Genomic DNA, 10,641 nt, shown 5'->3' on the forward strand with positions numbered 1-10,641 from the left:
AGGCTGATCCTCCGGTAAGAAAGGGGGGGCTGGTTTCTCCTCCTGCGCCCCCAATGTTGAAGTTAACCCCTTCGGGGGAACTGTATGCTGAAAGCATTCCTTTAAAAAAAAAAAAAAAAAAAAAGCGCCCACTCAGCGGTGGTTTTTACCCCCCGCCGCCATATCAGCTGGGCGCCTGAAGTCTGCCGCTCGCACGGGGAAAACACTTTATTTTGAAAGATGGAGGGGGGGCTTAGGGCGTCAGACGCCGGCCGCACGTGGCGTAAGTTTTTAAAGCACTGTGTGTAGCTGCTGCTGGCTGTGGAGGGACACATGAGCAGGAGGTGGCTTACTTCAGGTTTGGTGACACGGGCATTTCCCTTTGACACATTATTACTTTACCAGGCTAGGTATTAATAGCAGCTTATAGCGCTGGACTATAACCTAGCAGTGTACATTCTTTTTGGTAGTGCCTCTGCTTTTGTGCTTCAGGCTATAAGTGGAAGAAGGACTAGGAACTCCTCTAAGGGTTATAAAGGGTCAATGGTTTCACAACAAACTAAATCCATTTCCAAAAGAATGTCATCCTCCTCTGAAAGTGATACGGCCGGTCAGATTGAGCTGTCAGGGGAGACTGTTGTTGCAGCTGCACTGGACACTTCAGTTCTTGTATATATCACACAGGAGGTTTTCTCTTCTACCATTTTTAATTTGGAAAATAAGATTGATATCTCTCCATAGAGCGTCTAAACATAGCAGATCCCCATCTAGTGCTCAGGACCCTCTTTTTGAGGTGCAAGGGGCAGGGGATCAGGAAGATCTTCCAAGAGATTTGGAAGATACTAATGCTCTTCTAAAGAGCCTAATATGGAAGGAGTAGCATCACAAGACAGGTTGCTTGTGCACTCTCTTACTAAGTTGGTTCATTCAACCTTTTTACTGCCTGCATCGCAGGCTCTTGATAAACCCACCTCTGGTTTGGGATCATTATTAAAACCTCCCCTGTCTGGGGATGCTTTTCCTAATCATTAATAGCTAAAAAAGCTTATGTATTCTGAATGGGAACATCCAGATAAACGATATTGTCCTTCTAAGAAATTCTCCACACTTTATCCTATGGAAGAGGATTTTTATAAGAAATGGGGGGGGGGCGGGGCTCCAGCAATTGATGCTGCAATTGCCTCAGTGAACAAGAGTCTCACGTGTCCGGTGGATAATGTACTAATGTTAAAGGATCCAACAGATAAAAAGCTGGAACTTCTTTCCAAAAGCAATATGTCTTTAGCAAGTTCAGTAGCGCCTGATCAGTAGGCCCAGCAATGGGCTGGCGTGTCAGACGCACTCGATTTCACAGTAGATGCTATGAAAGATTCTATCATTCAAGCCTCTCGGCTTATGCTTGGACTAGTGCATTCTCGCAGAGTTTTATGGCTGAAAAATTGGTCAGCCGACGCACCGTGTAAAAAAAAAAAAAAAAAAAATCTTGCCCAGTTTCCCCTTTCATGGTGAACAGCTATTTTGAGACGATCTGGATAAATACATCCAAAGGCTCTCTAATGGGAAAAGCTTTCTTTTACCAGTAAAGAAGAAGTTTAAACATTTCTCCTTTTTTAAACGTGCTTCCTCACCTGTGCCAGGGGCATCAGCCTCTAGGCAGTCTCGACGGCCTCAATTGTCAGGTTCCAGGGGAAGACTCCAAGGGCAACACCAGGGTCCAAAGAGATCTTGGGGCAGAAAGACCACAAAGCAGAATGCTAAAGCCCCTGCTCGCTTGGCTGGAGGGGAAGGCTCCTGCAATTTTAAAAGATCTGGCAGGAACAATGTCAAGACAGATGGGTGGCTTCTTCAGTTTCTCTGGGTTACAAACTAGAGTTCCGAGAATTTCCATCTCCTCATTTTCTAAGATCAAATGTTCCCAGGGATCCAGAGAAAAGGAAGTCTCTCTTTCTAGCTCTGGATCATCCTTTATCCCAGTTAGTGATATCAGAGGTTCCCCTAGAGCAGTGATGGCGAACCTTGGCACCCCAGATGTTTTGGAACTACATTTCCCATGATGCTCCTGCACTTTGCAGTGTAGTGGAGCATCATGGGAAATGTAGTTCCAAAACATCTGGGGTGCCAAGGTTCGCCATTACTGCCCTAGAGGAACAGGGCACAGGTTTTTATTCAAACCTTTTCACGGTTCCAAAACCAAACGGAGAGGTAAGACCCATTCTAGATCTCAAAGATCTGAATCGGCACTTAAATATCCGATCCTTTCACATGGAGTCAATCCGATCGGTTGTTTCCATCCTGCAACAAGGGGAGTTTTTGGCTTCAATCGATATCAAAGATGCATATCTCCATGTGTCAATATTTCCCGCTCACCAGAAATTTCTCTGTTTTGAATTAGAAAATCATAATTTTCAGTTTGTGGCCCTGCCATTCGGTCTAGCCACAGCACCACAGGTGTTGCCAAAAATTCTGGAACCTCCTTTAGCCAGATTAAGGGCTCAAGGCATAACGGTCCTAGCCTATTTAGACGATCTACTTTTAATAGATCATTCAGTCTCAGGTCTAAACCAGAGTCTGATCACAGCTTTAAACTACCTGGAATCTCTGGGTTGGATACTCAACCTAGAAAAATCCTCAAAACCATCAAGGAGATTACAGTACTTGGGGCTGGTCATAGATACCATACAGAAGAAGGTATTCTTACCCCAGACAAGAATCAGTTCCATTATAGGATTAATTCAATTTATCAAAACAAAGAAAAATCCTTTCATTCGGCTGTGCATGAGATTGTTAGGGAAAATGGTGGCCTCCTTCAAGGCCGTCCCTTACGTGCAGTTTCACTCAAGACTGCTACAAAACACCATCCTGTCAGTCTGGAACATAAAGATTCAGGCTTTGGATTTTCCAATACACTTGGCTCCAGATGTACTTCAGAGCCTAAATTGATGGTTGATATCCAGCAACCTTCAAAAGGAGAAATCATTTCTGCCAGTATCCTGGAAAGTGGTGACAACAGATGCCAGCCTTCTAGGCTGGGGAGCAGTCCTGGAAGAAGATTCTGTCCAGGGGAGATGGTCCAAGTTAGAAAGAACCTTGCCTACCAACATTTGGAGATTTGTGCTGTACGTCGGGCCCTAGAATCTTTGACGGTCAGACTATGGAATTGTCCTGTCAGGATTCTATCCGACAATGCCACGGCTGTGGCTTACATCAATCACCAGGGGGGGCACGAGAAGTCGTTTAGCCCAAAAAGATGTGAATCATGCTCTAGCCTGGGCAGAACACAACATTCCTTGCCTAGCGGCGATTTTCATTCCAGGAATAGAAAATTGTCAGGCAGACAACATCTTCCTAGGGATATGTCAGAAATGGGGTATTCCGGACGTGGACCTGTTTGCGTCCAGATTCAACAACAAAGTCGACAACTTTGTGTCGAACAAGGGATCCGCTAGCATGCGGAACAGACACATTAGTCTTCCCATGGGATCAGTTTTCACTGATCTATGCATTTCCTCCAGTTCTGCTACTTACGCGTCTTCTCTACAGGTTCAAGCAGGAACAAAAGGAGGTGATTCTGGTGGCCCAGAATATCTTGGTTTTCCAAGATCATAAAGATGGCGGTAAGAGTCCCTTGGACTTTGCCATTATGGCCAGACCTTCTCGCACAAGGTCCGTTATACCATCCTACCTTACGGACGCTAAATTTAAAGGTTTGGATATTAAAACCCGTGATCCTTTAGAATGTGGGTTTCATCTCCTTCAGTAGTGTCTACTTTGGTTAATGCCAGGAAGCCGGTTTCCAGAATCATTTACTATAGAGTCTGGAAGGCAAAGGTTTCTTGGTGTGGATACAGGGGTTGGCACCCCAGGAAGTATGTCATGGGTAAGATCCTTGATTTCCTGCAAATGGAATTAGAAATGAAGCTGGCCTTGGGTACTATCAAGGGCCAGATCTCGGCCTTGTCAGTGTTTTTTCAATGGCCTCTTGCTTCTCACTCTCTGGTGCATAGCTTTATACAGGGGGTAACACAGATTAATCCCCCTATCAAGGCACCTCTAAATCCTTGGGATCTAAATTTAGTCTTACCGGCTTTGCAAAGTCAGCCTTTTGAGTCTCTATGGGAAATTCCCTTGGTTCTTTTGACGAGAAAGTTAATCTTTTGGGTTGCCATTTCTTATGCTAGAAGAATATCGGAACTAGCGGCTCTCTCTTGTAAAGAGCCATATTTGATCATGCATAAGGATAAAGTGGGATTGCGTCCTCATCCTGAATTCCTACCAAAAGTGGTGACCGGTTTTCATTTAAACCAGGATATTATTCTTCCTTCTTTTTTCACAGAGCCTCAATCTAGGGACGAGAAGGCACTACATTACCTTGATGTAGTAAGAGTGATCAGAGTTTATTTAAAGGCAACCACTCAGTTTTGCGAAACAGATGTTTTGTTTGTACTGCCAGAAGGTCCAAAAAGGGGACAGGCAGCATCAAAATCTACTATTTCCAAATTGATTCATCAAGTGATTGTTCAAGCCTACGGCTTAAAGAAGAAAATTCCTCCTTTTCATGTTAAAGCACACTCAACCAGGGCGATTAGTGCCTCTTGGGCGGTGCATCATCATGCCTCTATGGCTCAGATCTGTAAGGCCGCAACTTGGTCTTCAGTTCATACATTTACCAGATTTTATCAAATCGATGTTAAAGGTCATGAGGATATTGCCTTTAGGCGCAATGTACTGCAGTCCTCTTGGCCTCCTTTTTGCCCTACTTTTTTGTTGTGTCCCTCCCTTTAGTTGCCATTGCTATGGGACATCCCACATAGTAACTATTATGGCTATGTGTCCACTTGATGTATGAAAACAAAACATGATTTTTAAAACCGCTTACCTGTAAAATCCTTTTCTTTGATGTACATCAGGGGACACAGAGGTCCCTCTCTTCTTGGTATACACTTGTATTGCTTGGCTACAAAACAGAGGACTCCCAGTAGTGGGAGGGGTTATATAGGGAGTGCACTTCTTGCCTTGGGGCGTGCCAAAGTCTATCAAGTATTAGTGGCCCTATAACCCACACAGTAACTACTATGGCTCTGTGTTCCCTGATGTACATCAAATAAGGATTTTACAGGTAAGCTGTTTTAGAAATCCTGTTTTTCTAGCATTGCCTTAACCCCCTTGGGCATGGAGTTCACCAGAGCTTCACAGGTTGCCACTGGCGTTCTCTTCCACTCCTTCATGATGACATCACGAGCTGGTGGATGTTGGAGACCTTGCGCTCCTCTATCTTCCGTTTGAGGATGCCCCACAGATGCTCAATAGGGTTTAGGTCTGGAGACATGCTTGGCCAGTCCATCACCTTTCCCTTCAGCTTCTTTAGCAAGACAATGGGCGTCTTGGAAGTGTGTTTGGAGTTGTTATTATGTTGGAATAGTGTCCTGTGGCCCAGTCTCTGAAGGGAGGGGCTCATGCTCTGCTTCAGTATGTCATAATACATGTTGACATTCATGCTTCCCTCAATGAACTGTCCCGGCAGCACTCATGCAGCCCCAGACCATGACACTCCCACCACCATGCTTGACTGTAGGCAAGACACACTTGTCTTTGTACTCCTCACCTGGTTGCTGCCACACATGCTTGACACCATCTGAACCAAATAAGTTTATCTTGATCTCATCAGACCACAGGACATGGTTCAAGTAATCCTTGCCTTAGTTTGTGTGTCTTCAGCAAACTGCAGGCTTTCTTGTGCATCATCTTTCAAAGAGGCTTCCCTCTGGGACGATAGCCATGCAGACCAATTTGATGCAGTGTGCGGCGTATTGTCTGATTGCTGACAGGCTGACCCCCCCACCCCTTCAACCTCTGCAGCAATGTTGGCAGCACTCATACTTCTATTTCCCAAAGACAACCTCTGGATATGATGCTGAGCACATGCACCCAACTTCTTTGGTCAACCATTGCGAGGCCTGTTCTGAGTGGAACCTCTCCTGGTAAATCACTGTATGGTCTTGGCCACCATGCTGTAGCTCAGTTTCAGGGTCTTGACAATCTTCTTGTAGCCTAGGCCATCTTTATGTACAGTAACAATTCTTTTTTTCAGATCCTCCGAGAGTTCTTTGCCATGAGGTGCTATGTTGAACTTTCAGTGACCAGTATGAGTGAGAGCAATAACACCAAATTTAACACACCTTCTCCCCATTCACACCTAAGACCCTGTAACACTAACGAGTCACATGACACCGGGGAGGGAAAATTCCAAATTGGGCCAAATTTTGACATTTTCACTTAGGGGTGTACTCACTTTTGTTACCAGTGGTTTAAACATTAATGGCTGTGTTTTGAGTTATTTTGAGGGGACAGCAAATTTACACTGTTATACCACCTGTACACTCACCACTTTACATTGTAGCAAAGTGTGGTTTCTTCAGTGTGGTCACATGAAAAGCTATAATAAAATATTTACAAAAATGTGAGGAGTGTACTCACTTTTGTGAGATACTGTGTATGTATGTGTGTGTGTAATAAATATATATACACACACACACACGGCTTTTCTTTTCATACATCAGGGGACATGGAGCCATAGTTACTATGTAGGTTATAGGCCACCTTCAGGTGATGGACACTGGCATGCCCTGAAACAAGAAGTGCACTCCCTATATAACCCCTCTCACTACTGGGAGTACCTCAGTTTTTTCGCCAGTGTCTAAGGCAGTGGTGGCGAACCTCGGCACCCCAGATGTTTAGGAACTACATTTCCCATGATGCTCATGCACTCTGCAGTGTAGTTGAGCATCATGGGAAATGTAGTTCCAAAACATCTGGGGTGCCAAGGTTCGCCATCACTGGTCTAAGGTGTTGGTCACAAGTAAAGACGTGCTGTGCTGAGCTCCACTGGAGCAATCCTTCCTGGCGCTAGCCATGTTGACCGGATCCATTCAAAGTGTCCTTTTTTGGGCCAAATTGAATGGTACCTGGGCCTCGTATCCGAATAAACAAGGTTTTGCTTCTCTTTTTAGAGAGCTAGACCCTGGGATCCAGTACTTTTTGGTAGTGAGGCCATAAAGTTTTTACTGGCAGGGTGCTGTTGCAAGTCCAGGATTGTGGGTAACCTCTAAGTTCCCCTGTTCCTGAAGGATTTGGAGCCACCATGAAGGGTGAAGATTGGGTTTATCTCAGATAAGGGAAGGTAAGTGGAGATTTTCTTATGAATTTCTCCTTTTAAGTTTATAATGTTGTCATGCCTATGTGTCACCACTGGGGGTTGTACTGAGCACTCACCGCCTGGAAAAAGTGGGTTTCCTCTAGGATCCCCTGCTCCTGAAAGTAAACCCACCATGAAGGGTGAAGATTGGGTCTGTTGGTTTACCACAGAAAACAGTATGGCGGGAAGGTAAGTGGAATTTTCTAAGAATTTTTTTGAATTTTCTTATGAATGTCTCCTTTAACAAAAATATTGTTGTCATGCCTATGTGTCACCACTGTTGGCTGTATTGAGCACTCACCGCCTCATGCTGGAAACAGCACTGTGTCAGGAGCCGAATACTTCCTCCTTTCCTCTGGCCAAAGCAGCAGATCCCCTGGAAAGCAAAAGGGGGAGGAATTGTCTCCCTGCCTGTTGCCCACCTACTGGGATCCCCCCCCCCCCCCTTGTGAGATAAAAGTGCCCGGATCCAATTTTTTGGGGGAAAAAACAGGAAAACACAGTGTAAACACCCCTACCATGTTCTCTCTAGGTCCGAGGATACCTGTAGTCCGCTGCTCACGCGGGAAACCCCGTCTTTTTTTAAACGGGGGTGGAGCCATAGGCAACATGGGGGTGGGGCTAATGTGGAGGCAAGCATTTAAAAGCACACTGTGTGCTGTTGCTGGCAGTGGAGGGACACGAGCAAAGAGGTGGCATTTTTCCTTTTGATACATTGTTACTGCTTCAGGTTGGGCGCTAATAGCAGCAATATTTTGCTGGACTATAGCCCTAGCAGTGTATGTATATCTTCTGGTAGTGCCTCTGCTTTGTGCATCAGGCTATGAGTGGAAGGGGGACAAGGAACTCCTCAAAGGGTTCTAAGGGATTGATTGTTTTACAGCAAACTAAATCCATGTCCAAGAAAATGTCATCCTCCTCTGAGAGTGATGCGGCCGGTCCGAGTGAGCCATCAGGGGAGACGTGTGTATGTGTGTGTGTGTATATATATATATATATATATATATATCTCTCTATCTTCTATCAATATATCAAACAGAAGGTGTTTTTTTTTTTTCTTCTACCATTTCTAGTTTGGAACAGAAGGTTGATGCTATGATCACTTTCCATAGTGTATCCAGGCGTAGCCGATCCCCATCCAGTGCTCAGGACCCTCATCTTGAGGTACAAGGGCCAGGGGGGTCAAGAAGTTCTTCCCAAAGATCAAGACGACGCAGATATCTCCTCTTCCAAGGATCCTAATATAGAGGGTGTAGTCTTGTTTTTTTGGTACACTCCCTTACTAAATTGGTTCGCTCAACCTTTTTGCTACCTGTTGTGCAGTCTATTGATGAGCCCACCTCTGGTTATGGATCACTAAAGCCTCCCCCATCTGGGGATGCTTTTCCTAGCCATTCATGGCTAAAAAAAAGCTGATGTATTCTGAATGAGAACACCCGGATAAGCGTTTTTTTTCTCCAAAAAAAGTTTTCTACACTTTATCCTATGGAGGAGGAATTCTATAAGGCAGTTGGACACTTTTTTCAACTGCCCCTCAACTCATGCAACGTTATCCTATGTGTGCATGTACACAGTCTCGTTTTTTTCCCGTTTTTAAGCAGTTGCGTTTATACCCATTTTTTTGCTTCTGAAAAAATTTGGTTAGACACTTTGCTTTTCCGCTTTTCAGACGCTAAACGCAGCACCCGCGTTTAGCCGCATTTGCATTTATAAGAGTTTTTAAAGGAAACCAATTTTTTGGACCAGAAAACGCAGAAATATGATGGTAAACCATAAAAAAATACTAAAAAATTTGTTTAAAATGTCGTGATTACTTTACTTTAGTTCATAGAGCATATATACTCACTAATGCAATGCCATAAAAAAACTCTAGTTTTTTTTTTAGGTAGCTTAGACAATGAGGACTGCCTCCATTTCTTTGCCCCAACCCTTCATCCAATTTCTAATCTAATCAGTGACTCCACCTAGTCTGACCAAAGCATAGCAATGTCTTTTTTTCCCAAAGAAAAACCTGCATACCAATGTCTAGTCAGCCTCAACACCCCCCACCATGTTTCCATGTTGAACACCCATCCACTCTAATCAAAATGGCAGAAATAGTTAATACATGCTTTCTGAGCTTGGGGAGGGTCTATATGATGTTATCTTTACAAACGCTTATAGACACAAACACGGCATGAAAACGCAGCAAAACGTGCGTTTTTAAACACAGGTTTCTGCTTTTTAAAACATGTGTTCAGCAGAGTTTGCACTGGTGTCTCATGGGCATGGGGCCTAAGAAATGGGGAGTTCCAGCAATCGATGCTGCAATCTCCTTGGTAAATAAAAATCTCACTTGTCCGGTGTACAATGCACAAATGTTAAAAAAATTCCAACTTTTTATCTGTTGGGTCCTTTAAGAACAACATCTCTCTGCTAAGTTCAGTAGTGCAGCCGGTTCTTGTGGCAATTGGAGTGTCTCAGTCCATAAAGGACCAGTTTGTAGAGATACTTAAGATTATTCCTGATCAGCAGGCCCAGCAATGGGCTGGCATATCAGATGCCCTATGTTTTACGGTGGATGCTATGAAGGATTCCATTATTCAAGCCTTATGGCTTATGTTAGGACTAGTACATACACGCAGAGTCCTGTGGTTGAAAAGTTAGTCAGCCGAAGCGCCGTGTAAGAGGCTCTTGGCCAGTTTCCCATGAACGGTTATTTGGAGATGATTTAGATCAGGGATCCTCAAACTACGGCCCTCCAGCTGTTGCGAAACTACACATCCCATGAGGCATTGTAAAACTCTGACATTCACAGCCATGACTAGGCATGATGGGCCATAGTTTGAAGACCCATGATTTAGATAAATATATCCAAAGGATTTCTAATGGGAAAAGTTCTCTTTTACCAGTAAAAAAAAAGAACTCAGGAGCAGTCCCAGGGCCAAAAAGCCAGCAAAACTAAATATTAAAGCCTCCTTATGAAGGGGCGCCCCCCGCTCGCTTGGCTGGGGGGAAGGCTTCTGCAATTTTCAAAGATCTGGCAGGAACAACGTCAAGACAGATGGGTGGTTTCCTCAACGTCTCTAGGTTACAAACTAGCGTTCCGAGAATTCCCATCTCCTCGTTTTCTACAAATCAAAGTTCCCAGAGATCCAGATCAATGATCTGAACCGGCACTTAAATATCTGGTCCTTTTGCATAGTCAATGATCGGTTATCTCAATTTTGCAAGGAGGGTAATTTTTGGCATTGATCGATATCAAGGATGCATATTGTCCATGTGCTGATATTTCCCTCTCATCAGAAATTTCTACTCTTGTGGCTCTGCAATTTGGTCTAGCCACCCCACCACGTGTGCTCACAAAGATCCTGGCACCTCGATCAGTCTCCGGTCTAAACCAAAGTTTAATCTCAGCTGTAAGCTACCTGGAATTCCTAGGCTGGATTCTCAACCTAGAAAAATCCTCCTTTAAAACCATCAAGGAGATT

Source organism: Lithobates pipiens, unplaced genomic scaffold (assembly GCF_037356315.1).
Source record: "Lithobates pipiens isolate NorthernLeopardFrog02 unplaced genomic scaffold, aLitPip1_a1.2 Scaffold_8, whole genome shotgun sequence".
NCBI classification, from domain to species: Eukaryota; Metazoa; Chordata; class Amphibia; order Anura; family Ranidae; genus Lithobates; species Lithobates pipiens.